The 24,994-nt window shown below is 52.1% G+C and overlaps 1 pseudogene and 1 gene segment (V, D, J or C); one reads left to right on the forward strand and one right to left on the reverse strand.

The window, feature by feature from the left end:
- LOC116818425 (immunoglobulin heavy constant gamma 4-like) overlaps nt 1-24,994 on the forward strand; it is a 320,687-nt gene that overhangs the window by 176,574 nt on the left and 119,119 nt on the right.
- LOC116824531 (Ig mu chain C region-like) overlaps nt 13,973-24,994 on the reverse strand; it is a 12,685-nt pseudogene continuing 1,663 nt past the window's right edge.

A 24,994-nucleotide genomic window follows, 5' to 3' on the forward strand; every position in this document is an offset into this window, starting at 1 on the left:
CCAGCCGCTCTGGACAGGGTTTACAGGAATCTTCATCCTGTGTGAGCTTGTTCCCTCCTCGGGTGAACATGGGTGCGTTATCAGCCGAACCCTTCCCTGGCACGTGATATGTCGACTCTGGGTGGGTATGCGGGGACAGTTTATATGGGACTCATCCCACATCTAGACGCAAGCTCCAACTCCAACCAAATCCTCGGAGCCCCCCTACCTGGATGAGAGCGCATCACCCAGAAGCCTGTCACCTCAGGGGCTCAGTATGTGTGATCTCCCCTCACAGCAGCTGACTCAATGCCCCCTAGCTATGCTAGGGGGCGCTGTGATACAGGGCGGCACCATCTTTCCTCTGAGAGATAAACATACCTCATCGCTTAAATTACTCATGACTCTGTTCAACAAAGCAACAGTGATCAGCAGACCCCATGCCAGCTACACTTGGCATTTTAGGCAAAGGGCTCCCAATAAATCAGCACCGTGTCCCAGTCCCACCACAGGGGCACACTCAGTGCTGCCTGAGAAGACCACCTCTATAAACAGCCACCGGATTCCATCGTAAGTGGGCCACCACCAAGAGCCCAAATAAACGCCAGACGTGTCGTTCATCAGAAGTGACTCCTGAATGTTAAGCTACATGGTTCAGTGCCATAGAGTACAGCAATGAAATCCAGCCATCCTGCTTTTAGCGACTCCTTGCGAGCCGCATCCTGGCACCCTCCACGACACCTATAATTTAGCCATCTCTAAGATCTCGAACCACCACTCTCTGTGGAATTGGAGGAGAGAGGAGTGGTGCAAAGGGGAGAGAGCCAAGCAATAATGTTAAATGGATGTTTGATGATGCGAGTTGTGTCAAGAATAGATGTTGAGTGTATTAGGATGGATGATGTACTAAAGATAATGAGGTGTGTGTCAAGAATGGACAGATGATGGAGATTTGTACTAAAATGAGATAAGGGTTGCGTTCATGGATGATGGTTACTAGAATGGATGGGTAAGGCGTGTGGATGATGATATTGATTTAAAAAGATGCAAAGGGGGTGAGTCAGGGATTGTGTTATCTAGAAATGAGGCAAAGGGTGTTCATGATGATGTATCTAGAAATGATATGGTATGAGGATGATGATGATGGGATCTAGATCGGATGTAAGGGTTGTGGCATAATGTATAGCTAGAAATGATGGTAGGTGTAGATCATGAATCATCACACATGAATTAGAATGATGTGTGAGGGTTGTCGGATGAACAAATGAATGAGGGGACACACACCACACAAGTTTATCCAAATGACTGGTGGAGGGTGGGTCATTGGATGGCTGGTGCTGAGCGGAATGGTGAGGGAGGAAGATGGTAGTAGAAGGATCGGTCGAAAGGTTGATGTGGATCAACAGTCGAGCATCTCTCTGGCACAGTGGCTAATCAGAGTTGACTCTCTCTCAATCTCCTCACAAGTGAAATGCAATGAAGTTCTGCCATGAGAACGCGCGAGACATAGAACGCGCCACCTGGGCCCACCCACCATCGGTCTTCAACACCCTCTTTCCCTGAGCCACTGTGCACACGCCACGCAAGTGAGAAACGAACGTAGAACGAAGAATTAACGTTACACAGTAAAAGCACGTGGAAGGAAAGAAAAAAAGAATAAGGAGAAAGGAAATGGTTAATAAACAAAGAGCAAAAGCAGAACGAATACACAGACAGACAGAGCACTCCCCCAGAAGACCCCTCTCACTCTGCCCCTCGCACACTGCAGGTAAGTGAACCACCCACTGAAACATCCGAGTACAAGACGGATCCACGCTGTGTAGGTAGCTGCGCCTCCCACTGCCCAGACTCCATGCGAACAGGCCCTGAGTCCCACAGCTCCCCAGCCCAGCGCTGTGCCCCCTCCCGGGGAGACAGGACCTCACCCAAACATGGCCTAATCAGACCTCAGCCACATGGATGGCTTCCCTGCTCGGAGCTTGGGGAGACCGGACAACTCAATATCAGGAACCACACCCCTAGCGATGAAACAACCCTCTCCCACTTCCACACCCCTGAGCCCAAACAGTCCCTCGGGGCTGATCAGAGCCACCCTCCTAGAGGAAAGTCCCAGTCCCTCCCACTGCCCCTGTGCCTAGCCAGCCCCCGCCCTGGCAGACCATAGTAGCCACAGTGGTGCTTCATGCTACTTTTGCAATTTTACCACTTCATTGGGATATTTGTGGGTGGTGTTTGTGTTGTACTGGTTGTCACGATGAACAATAAATAAAAAATAATAGCATACAATAAATAAATACACCAAATCAGCTCCATCTCATTCATAACCTCCATGCGACTTCAGGGACTACCTGACGGCCCCTCGCAGAGGCCATCGTGCTTAGGAGGCCGCCACGGCAGAGAATAAAATGACAGGTGCTCGCTGAAACGGTCCCAAATGAGAATGGAGTCTACTATACAACCAGAGAAGCTGCGCCTCGCCTCATGACCATACAGGCCTTGGAAGGAGGACAAGAAGGGGAGATCTCTGGGGCAGAGAAAGCCACTGATCAATAGGAGGCATGCATAAGAAAAAAGAAAGAAAGAAAAGAAAGAAAGAAAGATTTAGTTGAAGATGACGATGCAAGATTAATACGGGACTGAACATACAATGCTACGTCTCCTTCGTTCAAATCCCCAAACCATCCTAAATCAGCTCCCAATTTTGAACTCATTTTATTTGATCAACTTACTTCCCGAAGTGCAAATAAAGAAAAGACCAAAGATCTTCTCCTTTGACAGATTCCATTACCAGAACTGGGCCACAGATGCGGGGCGCACCGGCACACATCCACACCCCAAGAAATGCAGTCCTCCACAGTACAGTGGAGAGGAGCGGAAATGGGGCTGAGTTCAAACTCCATGGGCTGCCCCTTGGGACGAACTGGGAAGGAACTCTGCCCTCCTTGCTTCGGGCTCCAAAAAGTTTCAGACCCTTCAGCAGCCTTTGTCACGTCATCTATTGCTGTGAACACGTCCCTCCAGTTTACAGAGAGGCAGAGCCTGAGCGGCTGACAAGGAGGAGGAAAAGAGGAGAACAGTGCAGTCCACCTCCTACTGATCCCGAGCCGGTGCCATCCACCGCACCTGTGGACACAGAGAGCAAGGTCGGATGCCCGGCCATTGACCGGCATGGACTCATCCAGACCTAAACACGAAAAGGCAAGGTCAAAGGCCATTGGGACCATCCTTCCTCTTGCATACCCGGGTCCAGGGACATCCAACCAGTCACGCCGCATCCTGCCAGTCTCTTCGCTATCTGGAGCTCAACCACCAGACAAGACACTGCCTTCTCAAACCGCCTCAGGGAACGGCCACTCCAGCGGTCACACACCAACACCCTGGGCCACGCTGTGCTGGGGGTGGGGGGGTGAGGGGATCTGGGTGTCGAGTTGTTGGGAGCTTTGGGTCTGGTGGCGTGGGGGGGTTGGGGTTTGCGTGGTGGTGGTGGATGGGGGGCTGCGCGGGGGATTGTGTGTGGCTGTTGTGTGTGGCGAAAGCTTTGGGCGGTGTGGTGTGTGGATGAGAAATAGGGAGATCATTATTTGGATTAAATTAACCCCTATACCTCCAACTGAGAGCAGGCCCCTGTTGGGATGGGCACAGCACAGACAGCAGGAGACAGTCCTTCTCCAACCTAACTAGAGAAAGAGGAGGAGGAGAACAGAGGGAGCAAGAGGGGAAGATACCTGTCCAAAATTACCGAGCATGTCAATGCCAGAGCTAGAAACAGAATCCAGGTGTCCTGTGTGTCCCACGCAGTGTGCCTGCAACTAGACTGCACTGTACACAGGGACTAATGGTTGGATTGTTCAAAGAGGGTGGATGCCAATGGATAAATAGATGTCAAGGGATAGAAAAAATGTCTGGGGATCTGCAGAAGGGTGGATGGATGGATAGAGGGGTGTGTTGGGGGGATGGATGGATGGATGGTGAATGTTGGAAGGGCACACTTTCTGAAGGAGTGATGGATGGATCAATGGATGGACTGCGATAGATGGGTGGGTGGAGATGGGGATGAATGGATGTATAAATGAACGGTGGTGGATTGGTAGTGACATATGGCACTGGATTGGTCCCGATGGGGATAGGCAGGTGCCTGGATGAAGGAGTTGTTACACATAGTGAGTGAGTGATAGATGAGGATGAAAGGATGGGTAAATATAATGGCTGGCTACGGATGTTTGGGAAAGGATGGATGGCGATGGATGGATGAGTGTCAATGAAAACTGATGGTGATAGAGGGATGGGGTGGATGAATACTGAACAGGATAGATAGATAGATAGATAGATAGATAGATAGATAGATAGATAGATAGATAGATAGATAGATAGATAGATAAGTGCATGGGGGTTGCCTGGATGAACGGTAAGGGATGAGGATGGACGGATGGACAGATGGACCGCACATTCGATGGATGGTTAGGAACAAGAATGGATGGGTGGGTACAGATCCGTACAGATGGTGGAAGATACAGATGTAGGGATGGATGAATGTTTATGGATGAGGAAGGATGGATGGATGGTACAGATCAGGATGGATGGATGGAAGATATAGGGACGGATGGTACAGATCAAGAGAGATGGATGGAAGGTATAGGGATGGATGGATGTTTATGGATGAGGAAGGATGGATGGATGGTACAAATCAGGAGGGATGGATGGAAGATATAGGGATGGATGGATGTTTATGGATGAGGAAGGATGGATGGAAGGATGGTACAGATCAGGACGGATGGATGGAAGATATAGGGATATATGGATGTTTATGGATCAGGAAGGATGGATGGATGGATGGGTGGATGGCTAAGCAATCTCTAGAATCCCACTGAGACAAGGTCCTCTAGCTAGAACCTGTGCATGCCCAGAGGGGCGCTGTGTCAGGGTCAACATTTACCCCACATCCCATCCCAGCCCAGAGAGGAGCAGGGAGAATTTTGAGACAGAATCAGTGGAGGGAGGGCAATTCAAATTCCCTGACCCCTACATACACCTCCCCTGCTAGCTAAGAAACTAAGGGCTCTCCCTCCACCCCAACCCCCTGTGGTAGCTGAGGAGGGGGTCTTAGGGCAACAGACAGCAAACACCCCACACCAGGGATTTGCTTCTGACACCCAGTGCTCACAAAGCAGCAGCACTAGTAAGGCTGTTATCTGGAGCAGACACTAAGCAGGGGCTAAACTAAAGTCTCATTAGTGCTGGTGACATGGGGGCCCTGGCAGTGGGGTGGGACAGAGGATGCAGACTCATCTATGGCCCTGCACATGAGCCCCATCTCCTACCTAGCCCCAACAGGGCACACACGTGCACCCGTGAGTGTGTGTCAGCCCCAGGGCTGGATGGGCAAGCGCAGGGCTTGACCACACCAGTGCCAAGCCCAGCGCTCGGCACGTGGTGCCAAAGGGTGGGTAGCAGCAGCCGTAGCGCAGCGCGTGTTTAGGGCTGTAAGCAGCGAGAGTCCTGTGGCACCTTACAGCTAACACGTTCTGGAGCACGAGATTTCCTGGGTGATACACACTTCACCGGTACTTTTCTTGGGCAGCACAGGGGCACACACGTAAAGGTTCGGGGGTGCTAGAGAGAGAGAGAGAGGACATCGGTACAGAAGGACACACCTGTAAACATTGGCATACCCAGGGACCCTCCCACTGAGCTGGTCAGTGTTTGTACACACAGAGGGAGACACCACACAGAGGGACACAACACACAACACCGCTCCAGGGCCAGCCACCACCTGTTCCCTCCCATCGCAGCAGCTCTAAGGCGCAGCCTGCTCTGGACAGGGTTTACAGAATTCTTCATCCGTGTCGATTTTTCCCTCCTCGGGTGAACATGGGTGCGTTATTCAGCCGACCCTCCCTGGCACGATATGTTCGACCTGGGGGGTATGCGGGAGCAGTTTGATATGGGGATATCCTACCACATCTAGAAGCAGCTACCAACTCAACCAAATCCTCGGAGCCCCCCTACCTGGAGGAGAGCTGCATCACCCAGAAGCTGTCACACTGCAGTGCGGCTCATATGTGGTGATCCTCCCCTCACAGCGAGCTGAACTCAATGCCCCCAGCTTGACTAGGGGGCGCTGTGCCATCTTTCCTCTGAGAGATAAACATGAGCCTCCCAATCATTAAATTACTCATGACTCTGTTCATCAAAGCAACAGTGATCAGCAGACCCCATGCCAGCTACAGCTTGGCATTTAGGCAAAGGGTCCCGATCTAAACAGCCCCTGTGTCCCACACCACAGGGGGCACATCTCAGTGCTGCCTGAGAGACCACCTCTATAAACAGCCACCGGATGCCACCGTCGCAGTGCCACCCAAGGGAGCCCCAAATAAACAGCCCCAGAGGTGTCTGTGTTCTATCAGAAGTGACTCCTGAGTGTTTAGCTACATTAGGATCAGTGCCATAGAGGTACACGCATGAAATCCAGCCATCCTGCTCTTTAGCGAGCTCCTCTGTTGCGGCCGCATCCTGGCACCTCACACACACCTATGAATTTACCCTCTAAGGGATTCTGAGCCACCTCTCTTGTGGGAATGGAGGGAGAGAGAGGGTGTGCAAAGGGAGAGAGCAAGTGAAGATACATGTAATGGATGGTTTGATGAATGGAGGGTTGTGTCTAGAGATAGATGGGTGGAGGGGTGTGTAGGGATGGATGGATGGTATCTAGAGATGGATAGATGGAGGGGTGTGTGGTCATGGATGGACAGATAGATGGAGGGATGCTTGTATCTAGAAATGGATGGGTAGAGGTGTGTGTGGTCATGGATGAATGGTTGTATCTAAAAATGGATGTGTGGAGGGGAGTGTGGTCATGGATTGGTGGAGGAGTGTGTGGGGATGGATGGATTGTTATATCTAGAGATGGATAGATGGAGGGGTGTGTGGTCATGGATGGACGGATGGATGGAGGGGTGTGTGGGGATGGATGGATGGACCCATGGTTGTATCTAGAAATGGATGGGTAGAGGGGTGTGTGGTCATGGATGGCTGGGTGTGTCTGGAGCGAAAATGGTGGAGGGACAGAAGGATGGGTAGAGAAGGGGATAGGCAGGTTGGTGTTGGATGCACAGTCCGAGCTCTCTCCGTCACAGTGGCTGAGTCGGAGTTGACGTCTATTTCTCTCTCCTCAACAGAGGTGATCGTGTCAGGTGAGTTTTGCAGCGAGGAAGAGGATGAGGAGCTGGACGGACTCTGGTCAAGCATCTCGGTCTTCATCACCCTCTTCCTCTTGAGCGTGTGCTACAGCGCCACCGTCACCCTGTTCAAGGTGAGAGAGAGAACGAACGTAGGAACGAAGGAATTAAATAGTTTAGCACAGTATGATGGTGCAACAATGCTTCCTCTGGTAGCTGATGGTGTGCCTTTGTGGACACTTTCTGACAGCATGAATTCAGCAGAAATTGCTTAGAGATGGGCAGTTACAGCCCAAGGCAGGTATTTCTCCACTTCTAAGCACACAAAAGCAAACCTGCGAAACAGAGAGGACTTTGGTTTCACATCACTGGCTACCATAAGTCATTGACAAGCAATTCCCTATAGACCACTCCAGTATCTGATTTGGCACTTACTGAGAATGTCCTTCTCAAGAAAACTGACCAAATACTTCACTGGAGGCTTACTTAGAATCAAAAGCACATTGAGATACAAGTACAGAGCCAATATCCATAACTTCAACTACAAAAATGATACCCACTTACAGACAGCACAAATCCTCCTGAATCAGAACCTTGTCATAGACACCTCACTCCACAACCTTTGTACAATATTTGCTGCAACTATATAACAGTGGTTGCAACAATGATCAACGGTCACAGTTTATGTCAATAACGTCACAGAGGGCAGCGTGGAAGGGAAAGAAGGAAGAGATGAATGAAGGAGAAAGGAGAATGGGTGAATAAGACAGAGACTGAAGGAATGAGACACAGACAGAAAAGCAGGAAGGAATGACACAGACAGACAGAGCAGCTCCCCCGCGCTGACCCCTCTCACTCTTGCTCTCTCTGCCCCACTGCAGGTGAAGTGGCTTTCTCTGCAATGGTGCAGCTGAAGGAGGCGAGTGGCCCCGAGTACAAGATGTGATCCAGCGCGTGGTGTAGGGCTGCTGCCCCATCCGCCAGAGACAAAGGGCTGGACACCCGGCTCCATTGGCGACACCACCCTGAGTCCCACAGCTGCCCCCCCCAGCTGCTGTGCCCCTGGGAGACCCCCCCAGGGAGGAGACAGGACCTCACCCCACATGGCCTAATCAGCCCTCAGCCACTAGGGATGCTGCCCTGCTCGGAGCTTGCCTGAGACCAGACAACTCGTATCATGCAGGGAACCAGCGCCCCTAGCGGAAACAACCCCTCTCCCACTTCCCACCCTCCTGAGCCCAACAGTCCCTGCTCTGGGGCTGGATCAGAGCCAGCGCCTCCTAGAGGGAAAGGCCCCACTCCCTTCCCCACCCCCTGTGCCAGCCAGCCCCCCCGCCCTGGGGCAGGACCATAGCCAGAGTTGTGTCTGTCATGCTGTATGTTGCATATTTAGCTTTTCATTGGGGATTTTTGTGGGGTGTGTGTGGTGTGTGTGTGACTTTTGTCTATGTTTGACTGAGTGACAATAAATAAATAATATACAAATCAGGCTCCATCTCATTCATAACCTTCATCCCGGACTTTCAGGGACCCCTGACGCCCTCCAGAGGGGCATGTCGTGTCTGTAGGGCGCTGCCGGGCATGGAGAATAAAATGACAGGTGCCCGCTGAACGTGGCCCCAATGGGAGATGGAGCCTAGCTACAAACCCAGAGAGCTGGGCCTCATCCATCAGCCTATACAGGCTGGGACGGAAGGGGCAGGATAGGGGAGATCTCTGGGGAGAAAGCCCAGCTGATCAGAATAGGGAGGCATGTGATCAAGGGTGTCACCCCGACACAGACTTTAGGGTACAGATGGGGGAGACTGCATGCGATAACCCTAAGTTCCTTGTAAATTTAAGATGGATTAGGTACAGGGTCTTTCAGCTATAGGCACTGGGAATACCCTCCCAGCCTAAGTATACAAGTACAAATTAAACTCCTTCCAGCCAAATGCACATTTGCAAATAAAGAAAACAAACATAAGCCTAACTCGCTTTATCTCCTTAGTACTCACTCTTCTGAACTGATAAGAGCCTGTATCAGGGAGATTGGAGAGAAACCTGGTTGCACGTCTGGTCCCTCTGAGCCCCCAGAGAGAACAACAACCAAAACTAACAGCACACACAGAAACTTCCCTCCCTCCAGATTTGAAAGTATCCTGTCCCCTGATTGGTCCTCTGGTCAGGTGACAGCCAGGCCTACTGAACTTGTTAACCCTTTATAGTCAGAGATATGAAGTACTTCTGTGCTATTAACTTTTTTTATCTGTTTATGACACCTGCGTAAGTTGCAAGTTAAAGAAAGGAGCCAATGAGACTCTTCTCCTTTGACAGATTCCAGGTTGACCAGAACTTGGGACACAGATGCGTGTGTGCACGCACACACGCAAACGAGCAAAAGGAAATCCAGTCCTTGCTATGGGACGGGGTGGAGGATGGAGGGGAATGGGGCTGAGTTCAGGCTCCAGCATGGGCTGCCCCTTGGGGACGTCCAGGGAAAGACTCTGCCCTCCCTGCTCTGGGCTCTGCAAAGTTCAGACCCTTCAGTGGCTGTTGTTGCGCCCTCTTATCTGCTGTGGAACATGGTCCCTCCAGGTGTCCGGAGAGAGGGCAGGAGCCCGGGAGGGCTGACGATGGAGGGAGGGAATGAAGAGGATGAAGCAGTGCAGTCCACCTCCTAGGAGCCCAGAGCCGGGCACTCACCGCACCTGTGGGACACAGAGAGCAGAAGGGTTCAGCCGTTGCCGTTGGACCCGGCATTGGGCTCACAGGCAGCATCCTACGCTGGGAGAGCAAGGCCAGAAGTGTCCTTTGGGACCATCTAGCCTGTCCTGCTGCGTAACCCGGGTCATGGACCTAGACCAGGTCCTGCTAGGGTCTCTGCATTGAGCTGGAGCTCAACTTCCAGACAGAGACACCAGCCTTGTCAAACCGCCTCAGAGAATGGCCACTGCCCAGCGGGTGCCGCACACCAACTCCCTGGGGAGCCACGGCTGTCTAAGCCGATTCTGCTTCTGGTTCCAGACCCCAGCACCATGTCTCCACCACAGAACCGGCTTCACAGGCTCCTATGGCCCTTTGTGCATCTGAGCCCCACTACGGATCCTTAGTGATCATAGCTGAGTGGTTAGTGATTGACGCTCAATGCTCCTTGAACATTTGTTCTGGCTTCTTAATTAGCGATCATTCCTTTTTGGTCATTGATCATTCATTCCTGATTATTGATAAGTGATTATTATCAGTTGATAATTACTAGCAGCTAATTGATGGTTGATGCTTGATCCTTCATTAACATTAATTACTGATCCGTGAGAGTTGATTATTGATAATCAATTGCAGATTAATGGCTCCTCAGCATTGATTACAGATTACTAGGTACTGACCAGAAGTAGCCAATCCCTGATTATTGATTTCTCAGTGATAAATGATTGGAATTGAAAAGAGACTCTTGATTCTCATTTATTGATCACTGCTGAGTCAGTCTTGATGGGAACTCACTAATTAGTGATGATGGGTGGTTGATTATTAATAAATAATCATTCCTGATTACCTCTGATTGATCCTTGGGCACTGTCAGGAATCTGGCTGGCAGCAGCACCAATCCCAGGCAACCTCACGCGCGCACCTGGCCTGTACCTCACTGCATTATTGGTTCCACCCTGACTGCTGGTCGGCAGACCAGCTCATAAGCCCAGCAGAAGTTAGGAAGTTGCCCAAAGCATTTCCGCAGAGCTGTGATAGCCAGGGCCACCCAGAGGATTGCCGCCGCAGACATTGGACTATAACAGGGTTTCTCAAACAGGGGTCGCCGCTTGTGTACAGAAAGCCCCTAGCGGGCCGGGCCAGGCTGGTGTGTTTACCTGTCCCATCCGCAGGTCCGACTAATTGCGGCTCCCACTGGCCACAGTTCGCTGCTCTGCGCCAATGGGAGCTGCTGGAAGTAGCGTGGGCCGAAGGACTTACTGGCAGCTGCTTCCAGCAGCTCCCATTGGCCCAGAGCAGCGAACCACGGCCAGGGGGAGCCGCTATCGGCTGGACCTGTGGACAGGGCAAGTAAACACACCAGCCTGGCCTGCCAGGGGCTTTCCCTACACAAGCAGCAACCCCTGTTTGAGAAACCCTGGACTATAACCTGATAAACTGGTTCAAGGGACTCTTTGCAACTCTGAAGCTAATCACCTCTGCTATGAAAGCGACCTAAGAACCCGATTCCTACCTTTATGCATGTGTCTTTTAACCAGTACTCACTCTCTCACTCTTTTCAATTTTAATAAATTATAGTTTACTTCATAAGAACTGGCTATTTGGGTAAGATCTGAAATACTCATTGACCTGGTGGGTAATGTCTCCGATCCTTCGGGACTGACAGAACTTTTATATGATGAACAAGATTTTCAGTAATCCTCATCCTGTCTGGGTGAGAGCTCAAGGCTGGGTTGCTTTAAGGGAGCTGTATTTCTGGGTAACCAGTAAGGTATTAGGTAGAGTGCCACAAGTACTCCTGATCTTTCAGTAAGGTATTGCGGAAGCTGTTTTGTTTCTAGTTTGGTGAATCTATCAGAATAACCACCAGTTTGGGGGATTGGCTGCCCCATTCTTTGCAATTTGCCCTAATTGTGTGATCTCAGCATGGCCCCCCAGGCATCCCACTCACTCTCCGTGGACGTACGTATACATGTCATTGAAGCCAACTCTTGAATGTCTCTTTCATAAGCTCAGCTGATTCAGCTCCTTCCATCTCTCACTGGAAGGTATTTTCTCCAGCCCTCTAATCATTTTTCTAGCTCTCTTTTGCACCCTCTCCAATTTTTCAACCTTCTTTTTGAATATTGGACAAGAGAATGGCCACAGTGCATGGGACCAATTCGCCAGCTACCCCAGTATCCTGTCTTCCAACAGTGGCAGATACCAGATGCATCAGATGGAATGGCCAGAATGGGACAATCATCAAATGATTAATCCACTGTCATACAGTCCCAGCATCTGACCATAAGAGGCTTAGGGACACCAAGAACATAAGGTTGCATCAATGACCAACTTGGCTAATAGTCATTGATGGACCAATTCTCCATGAATTTATCAAATTCTTTTCCGAACCCAGTCATGCTTTTGGACTTCACAACATCCTTAGTCAGCAAGTTCCACAGTTTGTCTCTGTTGTGTGATTGCTGTAAACCTGTGGCCATTTAATTTCATTGGGTGAACCATGATTCATGTGTTATGTGAAGGAGTAAATAACACTTCCTTTTGTCACATGAGTCATGAGTGTATTGACCTCTGTAAAATGTCCCCCGTCATCTCCCTAGATGAACAGTCCCAGCCATTTTAATCTCTCCTCATACGGAAGCTGTTCTGTAACCCTGATCATTTCTGTTGCCCTTCTCTATTTCTGTTCTATCTCTTTGGCGATGGGGCGACCAGAACTGTGTGCAGCAGTCAAGGTGTGGGCGTGACATGGATTTATAAAGAGGCAGAGGCAATGTGGTATTTACTGTCTTTTTATCTGTGCCTTTCTTAATGATTTCCAACACGCCATTACCACTTCTGACCATTGCTGCACGTTCACCCCAGAACCGGAAGCTGTATTCCAGTGTCAGTCTCCCCACTACTCAGAAGTGAACTCACTGTCCCTGGTCACCACCCCCCCGTTCACACATAAAGGGACAATGGGGACGAAGCTCACGGAAATGAAGGATCCTAACTCATTCTCACCCTGATGCCTAGCTCCCTGCAGACAAGGGCAGCCCAGAGAGGGGGAGCAAGTGGGCAATTTGCCCTCTTGAGAATATAATATTCTATAATATTGCAACTGTTTTTAATGGAAGGGGCCCCCAAAATCGCTTCATCCCAGGCCCCCCGAATCCTCTGGGTGGCCCTGATACAGACAACATCAGATTTCTGGGGGCTCTGCCTCTGCACCTTCCGTGGTCAGGTGAGTACACATCTGCTAGTGGTTCTGATGCCATAGCAGCCAGGGCTACATTGCTAGACAGATGTGATGGTTAAGACACAAGTCTTGGAGATGGGAAATCAGGACTCTATTCCCACCTCTCCCACTGACCTGCAATGTGACCAGAGACAAGCCACTGGGCTGGGTCTCTACACAACTCTAAGGCTGTTAGTTGCCACTGAAATAAACTCATAATTCCAGGGGAAGTTGGGTGTCTCACCCTTCTCAGCATCCCGGATATAAGCTTTTGTGTCAAAATATCCCCTCCCAGCCTCTCTGTGCTGAGACTGTGAGTGCCTTGCATCAAGGCTATTTGCTGTATGTGTGGTCATGCAGCGCCCATAACAACGGGGCCCTGACCTTGGTCAGGACATCCAGGAGCTGCTGTATTGTGAACAATAGCAAGTTACTGCCAAGGGATGGACAGTTAGACTCATGGCACTGCATGAGGATGGATGGATGCAGAGAGGGTGAATGGATGTTGTGGAAGCTAAGATACACAGATGACACTGCAGATGTTGGACGGATGGACAGGATTGCAAAAGGGAGAACAGAAAAACTCAGATATTGCCAACAGAAATATGGATAAACAGACGTAGTGCAGAGAGAGAGATTTGCAAGTGGGCAGGAAAATGGGCAGCTAGTAAAGAGGGGAAAACAGACGAAGGTGCAGCAGAGGATAGAATGAATGGATAGATCCTGCAGAAGGAAGCTTTGATGAACAGATCTAGTGAATGCATAAGAAAAGGAGAGTGGATGGACAGTAAGAGAGACTTCAGAAAGAAGGGAGGTGAATGGATATAGATGATGCAGGAGAGAGGCTGGGCTGGGGGATAAGACATAGAGATGGACCCTGCTTGAAGAAGACATCCCATTGAACACAAGCTCCAGCATGGTGCATTTTATTTGGGCATATTCCACACACAGCCACGCTCCGTACACCAGAGCTACCACAGCTTTACCCACAGGTTCAGAGGAATCCCAGACCCCACAAGGCTCCGTCTCCATCTCAGATACGCCGTGAGGAGCCCGCGGGGCTCTGCTCCTCAGTAGCAAGTGACGTCAGTGTCGGACAAGATCACAGAGACATTGACGGCAGTAGGTTTACCGGAGGATTTCTCCACGCTCCGGTGGATGAAGGTCATGGGCAGACCCTCGTGCCCCACCACGCAGGTGTAGGTGTTCCCCAACTCCCATTCAGACACCAAGACATTAAGCTTGCTGTAGATGAAGTAGCTCTCCTCCTTCCCAACCTCCCGCACGGGGCCAAAGTTGGTGTAGTCTTCCAGGGGCACGGGCCGGTCCTGCTGGGTCCATGTCACCAAGATGTGTCTGGGCTGGAACCCGGAGGCCAGGCAGGTGATGTGGGTTGGTTCCTGGAGAGCCAGCTCCTCAGTGTGAGGAGGGTAGACATGGACAGAAGGGGCCCGGAGAGACACCTCTGCCACAAGGAAACACCAAAGGGTTAATGGTGAGGGATGAGAACCAGGAATCCTGGCTGCCAACCCTGACACAACCCCCCTGCTATAACTCACTAGACCCCCACCCACCCATACACACTCTGCCCTCAGAGCTGGAAAAAGAACCCAGGATTCCTGACTCTCCATCCCCTTCTCTCTCATTAATTTGCACATTTCATCCCACCCACAAATGTGAAACACGCAGCCTCACTCACCTGAAACCAGATAAGAGCTGGCGCCCACTAGAGACAAAAGGGTCCATGTCCCATTCCCTACACCCTGAGCCAGACAGATTGGAGCTGGCGCCCCCTACAGGGGAAAGGCTGAGTTCTGACCGTGAACCTTGCGGATGGTCTTGACAATGGCCGACGGGAAGTCTTGGTGCTTCACGGTGCAGGTGAACTCCTCCCCCGCCTGCCACTCCTCCACGCACACCCGCAGGATGCTGGTTGCACTTGTAGGTACCATCTTCCTGCAGCACCGGATCCCTGGAGACCACGGCCAATGGGCCCCACTACCCCGGTTCCAGGAGACTCCAGGCTGCGAGGGTCTCCATGCCGCTCACCAAACAACTGATGGTGGCGTTCTGCGCTATGTAGAGGTCCTCCAGGGAAGGGGGGAGGAGAGACCTCCAGAGGGTGTTGATTACAGTGCTGACACCTGGTTGGGGGCAGCAGGCAACGCTGAGGGCTGGAATGAGCGAATACTCAAGAGGTACCAGCTGATTTAATAAGTACTCTGTCTCAGGGGTGCAAAGCCCAGGGCTGTTTGGGAAAGGGGACAAAGATCATTGGAGTGGGAAACAGGGCACTGGCCTTCCCTGATAGAAGAGGCAGGATCCTCATCTCATGCGGCATCAGGAAGAATGGCTGAGGTTTTCCAACACACCCAGGGATTGGGATTCCTGGATCCCATTATGATTATTTGGGTCTCTGGGTCCCATGAGCAGATCTGAAGGTCTCTGGCTTCCATGGGAGAAAGACCCATTGTGGAAATCACGCAGAGGGACAGACCTGCCATGTTTGCTCAAGTCAGGGTCCTTCCAGCCTCAAAATTCATGAGCCAACAAGATGACAGAGATGACAGCTGGGACACAGAGAGGAGAAAACAACCTGCCCATGGTAATTTCTGACTCCTTTCCCCATGCTCTGCCACTAGCCCCACTCCTCTCCCAGAGCTGGGGATAGAACCCAGGAGTCCTGGCTCCCAGCCTACCCCTGCTTCACCCACCATGCCCCACTTCCCTCCCAGCTGGGGAGAGAACCAGGAGTCTGGCTCCCGCCTCCTGCTGGCACTACTAGATCCCACATCCAGAGCTTTAGGATAAAACTCACATCCCTAAACTCCTCCCCTACCAACAGCAGAAGGTGCTGTTTATATTTCACCCAATGATATTCTGGCTGCTGGTCTCCCAAAGTCCCCTCAGGGTTGCGACCACAACTCTCACTGCAAGCCGATGTGGAGTTGAGAGCGTGAATCCCTTTGGAAACCCCACCTCAGCATTGAAGACTGAACTGGTGCTAGCTCCCTCACTAGCCCCTGGGAGGGTAATGGGGGGTGGCAAATTGCCGTACTGTCTGCTGGGTCTCCGCTTTCTCTTCTCTGGGGTAGGTTCAGGGCGATATTGCTTGCCTCTGAACTGGTTCTTAATTACTCCACTAGTGTCCTTGGAGGAGGGGTGGAGAGGGAGGGACCTGGGCCCACCCTCTACTCCAGGTCCCAACCCAGGGGCCCTGAGGGTTGTGGTGAACCACTTGAACTAGCGGATTTCCTTCCCCTGGCGGGTTACTTCCTCTCTCCACCCTTCAGCTTGTGAAGGCTTCTTGCCTCCCTTCTACACAAGCCTGGTGCCCCTTACCTAGGGTTTCTTCTTGGACTTCACAATCCACCGCAGCACTCCTCCAAACCTTCTATTTCTCTCTTATCAAACTCTTCTCTTCTGCAACCTGCACTCTGCTCCAATCAAACCTTCCTCCTTCAACTTCCACACTGTCTGACTGAAGCAGGGGTTTATATCACATGACTGAAGTCAGGTGCTCTAATTGGAGTCAGGTGCTCTAATTAATCTAAAGCAAACCTGCTCCCTTGGCAGGGAATAAGGCCCCCTGCTAACACTCTCATGCTGCCCTCTGGCCATGCTGTATCACAGGGGCCCTGACCATATTGGGATGAACAACCCTCTCGTGGCCTTTTGGAAGCTTCAACTCACAATTCTGTGGCTTCACCTTCACCTTCAAGGTTTCATTCAGCATCATGTGCCACACCAGGCAGAAATATTGGGGCCCTGCTTCTCCTTCGCCCTTGGCCCTGGGGACTCTTAAGATGCTTTGAGTGGAGTAGCCCTCACCAGATCTGACAGCGGGGTCACTGCTGTAGTGGGAGGCAGGGACTATGGAGCCATTGTGCTCCCAGCAGAGGCTGATGTCTGCTGGGAAGAATCCAGTGACGTCACGGAGGAATGTGTGGGAATCTCTCTTCCCTGGAGTTTCCTCTGGGTCCGGGCAGGAGACAGTGGCTGAGACAGAAGGCGCGAGGGCAGGATAGGCTGGAAGGGACAGAGATGTGAGATGAAGCTAATTTCTCTCCCAGGGATGGAATGTGTCTCCTCTTAGTCCCTTGGTCGAACATGTGAGGGGTGGCCAACCTTGGCCATATTTATTATGGTATTTGCTGTTTTTCCTTAAATCACAGCTCATGCGATGACCAGGGAATCTCAGCTTTCATTTAAGGTCTATCCCCACTGGCTGCAAAGAAAAGTTTGAAAACCTGATCCCCACTCACTCCCTTGGCTTCCTGACTCACAAACCAGAAAGCAAATAAAAGCAGCCCAACATTTACTAAAATCTCTGGATTTCTTGCAGTTTTTTCACAACTTTGTGATTTGAAAAATTGAAAAGGCCTCATAGAAGAGCCTCAGTGATGATTCAACAGCTGTAAATGAGAGATTTAAGGAGCTATATTGGTTCAGTTCAGGACAAACTGAAGACGTGACTTGACTAGTGTATGAACACCTTCCCGGGCAGAAAACGTCAGGTACTGAAACAGGGTTTCTCAAACAGTCGTCGCCGCTTGTGTAGGGAAAGCCCCTGGCAGGCTGGACCGATGTGTTTACCTGCCCCATCTGCAGGTCCTGCCAATCACGGCTCTCATTGGCCGTGGATCGCTGCTCTGGGCCAATGGGAGCTGCTGGAAGCAGCGTGGGCCAAGGGACTTACTGGCAGCTTCTTCCAGCAGCTCCCATTGGCCTGGAACAGCAATCCATGGCCAGTGGGAGCCGCGATCGGCCAGACCTGTGGATGGGGCAGGTAAAAACACGGGCCCGGCCAACCAGGGGCTTTCCCTACACAAGTGGCGACCCCTCTTTGAGAAACCGTGTACTAAAAAGTTCTTTAATCTAGCAGAAGAGGCAGAACAAGAACCAATGATCAGAAACTGAAACCAGACACGTTCAAATTCGTTGTAAGGCAACCATATTAAAAGAAAACCATTAGATCAAACTATCAAGGGAAGTGGTGGATTCTCCATCTCCTGAGGGGTTCCAATCCAGACGGGATGTGTCTCTAGATGAAGCGTTAGTCAAAGACATGTTACTGGGCTCAACGAAGGGGTAAATGAGTGAAATACTCTGGCCAGGGAAACATGAGGTCTGGCTAGATGTCCTGATGATCCCTTCTGGCCTCAGACTCAATGAATCTATCTTTTATGGACCATCTTAACCCTCCTTTATATCTTCTGTCCCTCATCACCTCTTGTGAGGGCCCCGGCTGAATCACCACTTTGAAAGACCCAGGAAATATCCACCAGATCCTCCTCTATTTCCTCACCACCCTACTGGAGTCTAGTGAATTGCAGGGCCTTCTTTTTCCATGGCAGAAGCTGCTCTGAGAACATGCACCCTTACTATAATTGTGGTGGTGTCTACCGGCCCAGACCAAGACCGCAACCCCCTGCTGAAAGCCGACGAAGGGACGTGAAAGAGATCCCCTGTTTCAGAAACAGACACCAGCTGAGAGAACAAAGGACCCTTATCCCCACTTTGCGGGCTCGGGCACAGAGCAAGAGTAAAGTGACTTTGGCTGAGTTTGCAGAGGGAGTTGGGACTTAAACGCAGACGTACTCACTTGTGTCCATGAGTGGCATATCCTGGGTGACTTCTCCAAAACAAGGAAGTGTCACTTTGCAAATGAACTTGGTCCTGCTCTTCCATTACTCCAAGCTTATTTCGTGGGTGCTGGTAATGATCTGGATCCCATTGCTTTGTTCCAGGTTTCCCATCTCCGCATCAGAGCTGGCTTTCCCATCACTTCCCAAGCCACCTGAACATCTACCAAGCTATAACCCAGCACCCGGCACGTCACACGGGCTGTCTCTCCAGTCAGGTCATCGTAAGATGGCTCGCTGACAGAGACGGATGGAGCCACTGAGTTACTGAGGCAGGCTGAGAAACACAAAGGGCTTGTTTCAATAGGGAAAGAAAGGCAGAAGACTCCATGAATTCCCTGCACCATGAAGGATACTACAGTGATGGGTGTTACAGAATCATAGAATATCAGGGTTGAAAGGGACCTCAGGAGGTATCTAGTCCAACCCCCTGCTCAAAGCAGGACCAACCCCCAGAGAGATTTTTATCCCAGTTCCCTAAATGGTCCCCTCAAGGATTGAATTCACAACCCTGGGTTTAGCAGGCCAATGCTCAAACCACTGAGCTATCCCTCCCCTCTTGGAGGGGTACTGTCATTCCCCTAATTTGTGAGCCTCAATTTCATGGGATGTTAGAAGGAAGAAAGATAGAAACCATTGAACAAAAGCCTCTTTCTAGCTATCGACAATCCCGTAGCACTTTGTCTCTCTAGCTACACTTTCTGTGCAAGACCTCCAGCTCTTTATTAATAATTATTCACGTATACACATCCCCTTTCTCCATCCATCCATCAAACCTGTCTTTCTACCAAACCATCTATCATAGCTTTCCTACTCAGATTTGAACCTTAGCGTTCATAAACTGAGAAGCTAGCATATTACCCCTCTAAGTTTAATTATCAGCTTAGATCTGATCTTGCTGCCACCAGCCAAAAATTCCAGGGTTTTGGCTCCCTCTGGTCTCCCCAAAACCTTCCCTGGGGGACCCTAAGACTCAGAGGCTCTGAGTCTTACCACAAAGGGAAATAAACCATTTCCCCCACCTCTCTCCCACCCAGAATTTCCTCTCTGGGCTAACCTGAGAGTTACCGATGCAACCTCTTTACATTACAATACCAAGAAGCTATGGGGGAAGAGAGATAAAATCTTAAACCCCCACAAATTCCCTCCCTTAAGCTTTGAAAAATCCGGTTTCCTGATTGGTTCCTCTGGTCAGGTGTTTGATTCCCTTTGTTAACCCTTTACAGGTAAAGAAACTTAACCCTTAGCTATCTGTTTATGACACCATCACATCCATCTTCCCTTCCAGTCATTCCCTCCTTTCTAGCCACAGTATCTAGCTCTCTATCCATCCACCTCCATATCTATCACTGCATCATCCATCCCGTTCCCCATCCCTTCCTAGTATCCATCTCTCGATTGTATTTCTATGTCACCCCTGGAATCTGGGCACAGTCCGCTTACCCTTAGACGAGGCTGGTTTCCAGGTAACCCTTCATCCACCACCCCAGTGCACAGCCACAGATACACTCACCCAAGCATTGCTGGTGTTGTGCATGGAGTATCCGCTCCCTCTCACTGGGTAGGTCACTGACAGGTGTAGATTGTCCCCCTGCTCCAGCTCCTCCCTGGTGCTTCTGGTGATGTTCACTCGGTCCTGGTCCGTAGGTGCCCGTCTGTGCCCTTCCCAATGAGAAGGTGCATGGTGGGAAGTTCCTCTTCTCGCCGCTTCACCAGCCATTCCATTGGCTGAATCTCAGGAGGAGGCAAACCACCTCCAAGCTGCTTCTCCATGGTGTTGCGCTCACAGGAGGGGCCCAGGAGGTGAACCTCAGGATAATAAAGCCTCACATACTGGCAGCGGAGAGAGAAAATGGATACCAGCTCAGACTCATGAATCAATGCATTTGTACACACTGAGCACAACGTGCTCAAGTCCAGAATGACAACAGAGAGAGGAAGTTTTAACCCCCTCCTCCTCCCTTCCCTCCCCTCGGCACCTCTTCCACCTTCCCTCTCTAGCACTCTATTCTTCTTTGTCATCTCTCCAGCTATCCCGCCTTGTTTCCATCCATACTTCTGTACCTCCATTTGTCCACCCACCTAGCCCATGCTCCGTACATCCTTCCTCTCTCTTTCCTCCTCTCTGTCCATCCAACATCCATCCCTTTTCTTCTCTATCCTCCCTTCCATGGACTCTATCATTCTATCTCCCCCCTCCCTCCGACACTCTAGTGACCCTCCTGCCTCAGTCCTTTCGCCGCCCATTCTCTGGCACCCCAACATAGCTCACCATTCGTGATCTCCACATCTATCTTTTTACGGGATGGGGTGTGCTCCACACTGCACTGGTAGGAGTTGTGCGCCAGGTCCCAGGCAGGGACGGTGAGCTGGCTGATGAGGGTGAAGGCCCTGCCACTGCTCTGTGCCGTGGCTGGGAAGTCTTGATCCCGTTGGTCACTCTGCCGGAATTCCACTTGATGTCCACGGGCTCCAGGAAATAGCCGGTCACTAGGCAGGCTACAGTCACCTCACAAGTGGGGCTCCCGGCGACATTGTCACAACAGGGGAACAAAGGGAACACAGAGGGGGCTTGTGGGAGCTCTGTCTGAGAGAAAGGCAAGTGAGGATGTTCAGAACTGAGAATCCTAAACCCAAAAAATGATGGGACTCCAACCTCAGAAGGGGTTCTACAGAGCTTGGCATAAAACCCAGGAGTCCTGGCTGTCAGCCCACTCACCTCTCCACTCCACCACACCCTGCTCCTTCCCAGAGTCACAGATAGACCCCAGGAGCCCTGATTCCCAACCCCCTAAACACACAAACCCACTAGATCTCTCAGTCCGTTAAGAGCTTGTGATGCATACAGAGAGATGTGCTGCAAGGAAACATTTGAATAGCTATCATCTCACTATCCTTCCCTTTCCAGGATCAGTCTATCCCAGACCTACCGTTAGAACGGGGCAGGGCTGGGAGCCAGAACTCCTGGGTTCTGTCCCTGGCTCCAGGACAGCAGTAAAGTTTGGTTCTTCACACACATGCACCCTATGGCAGGTTCACCCCCACCCCCTAGAGACTTCAGTCTTTTCAGAGGTCTGCAGACTCCGTGACCAAATCTCTGGTGAGATGCAGCAAACGACCAATAGGGGCCAAAAAGGGGAAGTTGAGACAAGTGACAGTTGTTTTTTCACCCCAGTGTTTGCCCCCATCCAATCCAATTTTCACATCTTCTCGCCAGCTTCAACACTGACAGCTCCTGCGTGGGAGTCACTGAGCGATGATAACCTATAATTATCTTTGGTGACCATTTGGAGGAAGAAGAGGGGATGTCCAACAGGCAAAGAAACCTCAGATGAACAATCCAACCGACACAGACCTCAGTGGGATGCAGGGACACAACTCCCCGGTCTACAGTGCTGGGCTGCAACCCACCATGGCTGAGAATTTGGTGAGTAAATTAGAGGAAAGTGGCTACTATTGGGGTGAGTACAGGGTTTTTTTAACTCCATCAGAATGAACCCTTTAGAGAAGAAAACTTTATAGAGAGAGGAGCAGGACTCTTGGGTTCTCTCCCCAACTCTGGCAGGGGAGTGGGGTCTGGTGTTGGGGGAGGGGGCTGGAAGCCAGGACTCCTGGGTTCTCTCCCCGGGTCTGGGAGGGGAGTGGGTTCTGGTGGTTAGAGCAGGGTGTGGGGGCTGGAAGCCAGGACTCCTGGGTTCTCCCCTCAGCTCTGGGAGGAGAGCTGGGGCAAGTGGGTCAGAGCAGAGGGCTGGGAGCCAGGACTCCTGCGTTCTCTCCTCAGCTCTGGGAGGGCAGTGGGTCTAGTGGGTTAGAGCTGAGGGGGCCAGGTGGGTAACACAGGCCAGGCTGTGCCCCTTCCCCCAGGCAGAGATGGGGGAACAGAGATGCTTTTCTCACACTCCACCTATAAGCTGTGATAACAGCTTTGAAAGGGGTCCGGAGCTGGGCTAGCAGGGGGCTGCACATCAGGAGTGAGGGACACCGGCAGGGCTGCAGGGGAGCCCAGGGCTGGGCTAGCAGAGGGCTGCGGGTTGGGAGTGAGGGGCACTGGGAGGGTGGAGAGGGCAGGGCTGGGCTAGCAGGGGATGTAGGTCGAGAGTGAGGGGCGCCAACAGAGCTGGGTAGGGGCAGGGCTGGGCTAGCAGAGGTCTGCGGGTCAGGAGTGAGGGGCATCGGCACAGCTGGGGTGGGGGCAGGGATTGGCTAGAATGGGATGCAAGTCGAGAGTGAGGGGCACCGGTAGGGCGGAGAGGGCCAGGGCTGGGCTAGCAGGGGCTGAGGGTCGGGAGTGAGGGGCACTGGCAGAGCTCGGGGAGCAGGGCTGGGCTAGCAGGGGCTGCAGATCGGGAGTGAGGGGCACCGGCAGGGCGAGGGGGGACAGCGCTGGGCTAGGAGGTACTATGGGTTGGGAGTGAGGGGCACCAGCAGGGCTGGGGTGGGGGCAGGGCTGGGCTAGCAGGGGCTGCAGATCGGGAGTGAGGAGCACCGGCAGGGCTAGGTGGGGCAGGGCAGAGCTAGCATGGGATGCAGATCGGGAGTGAGGGGCACCAGCAGGGCTAAGGGGGGCAGGGCTGGGCTAGCAGGGGCTGCAGGTCGGGAATGAGGGGCACCGGCAGAGCTGGGTCGGGGGCAGGGATGGGCTAGCAGGGGCTGCAGGTCGGGAGTGAGGGGCACCGGCAGGGCTGGCGCCGGAGGGCTGAGCTAGCAGGTGCTGCGAGTCGGGAGTGAGGGGCACCAGCAGGGCTGGGCTAGCAGGGGCTGCAGGTCAGGAGTGAGGGGCACCGGCAGAGCTGGGTCGAGGGCAGGGATGGGCTAGCAGGGGCTGCAGGTCGGGAGTGAGGGGCACCGGCAGGGCTGGCGCCGGAGGGCTGAGCTAGCAGGTGCTGCGGGTCGGGAGTGAGGAGCACCAGCAGGGTTCGGCTAGCAGGGGATGCAGGTCAGGAGTGAGGGTGATCAACAAAGTTGGGAGCGGCCCAGGGCTGGGCTAGCAGGGGGCTAATGTTTGGAGGGAGGAAGGGAGGGGCACCAGAAAAACTGTAGGGGAGCCAGGGCTGGGGTATCAGGGGGCTGCAGGTTGCGAGTGAGGGGCTCCAGCACGGCTAGAGGCGGCAGGGCTGGGCTGGCAGGGGCTGTGATTTGGGAGTGGGGGGCACTGGCAGAGCTGGGTGGGGGAGGCCAGGGCTGGGCTAGCAGGGGCTGCATGTCAATAATGGGGGAACCGGCAGAGTAGAGGGGGACCCCAGGGCTTGGCTAGCAGGGGCTGTGGGACAGGACTGAGGGCGCTTAGCAGATGTGGGGTGCTCAGAGTTGGGGGCTGCAACTAGACATTCGGGGGAACAGCTGAATTCTTTTAAGGGGATTTTATTGTCTCCTATCTTTAGCCCAGTAACAAATATTTGCAAACAAAAATTTTCTAAACTGAGCACAAATTTCCCCTTTGGCATGTCCCTTGTCAGAGGTAACCCCCTGAACTCACCCAGTGCAGGAACGCGTCTCCCTCAGCCGGCGCTGCCTCCCTCCGCCAGCTCTGCACTCATGCTCCATGCTGAGAGCCGGGCGGGGGGATTCCCAGCACAGCTAGATGTGAGCTCGGCTGCCTGGGGCTGGACAGAACTGGCAGCTCAGAGACGACAGCTCAGGGGTCAGCTTCCTAACTTGGCCTTTGAGTTGACGTCTCCGGCTAAAGCCCACTGGAGATGCAGACCCCGGTAAGTGCTCCCCAAGGTGCCTCAGCTTTGGGCACTTAGAAAGTGAGGCAGCTGGAATTCTTGGGAGATTTCTCCTGCAGAGTTTGGGAAAGTGTCCAGAAAATCCTCATCTCAGTTGGTTAGAATCCGAGTGGTTTCTTGAGTGGGAACCTGGCTAGGAAGGTCATGAGCTAGGGGTGGTGATAACCAGTCGACTACTGAGTTTCAGGGAGGGAAGGTTTTTTACCCTAACCCCAGAACTATGACTCTAAACCAAACCTTGAACCCAACTACTTAGACCCCCAACTCTGTCCTAACTCCCTAACCATGACCCTAACCCCAGCATCCTAACCCCTGACAGATGCACCCATTCCTTCACCCCAACACCCTAATCCTCCCCCTTTCCCTAGAGTCCCATCCTCATCCTTAACCCCGGTTCTCTAGCCCCTACTCCCTAACTCTGACCCCCAACTCTGACTCTCTCTTCAAACCCAACTCCTAACCCCTAACCCTAACGTCCCAACCTTATCCCCCAAACCCTGACTTTAGATTGTTCAGGCTGCAATGGCCCTGGGATCAGTAGAGTCCTCATTGTTATTT

This window comes from Chelonoidis abingdonii, chromosome 14, assembly GCF_003597395.2.
Source record: "Chelonoidis abingdonii isolate Lonesome George chromosome 14, CheloAbing_2.0, whole genome shotgun sequence".
Classification (NCBI taxonomy): domain Eukaryota; kingdom Metazoa; phylum Chordata; order Testudines; family Testudinidae; genus Chelonoidis; species Chelonoidis abingdonii.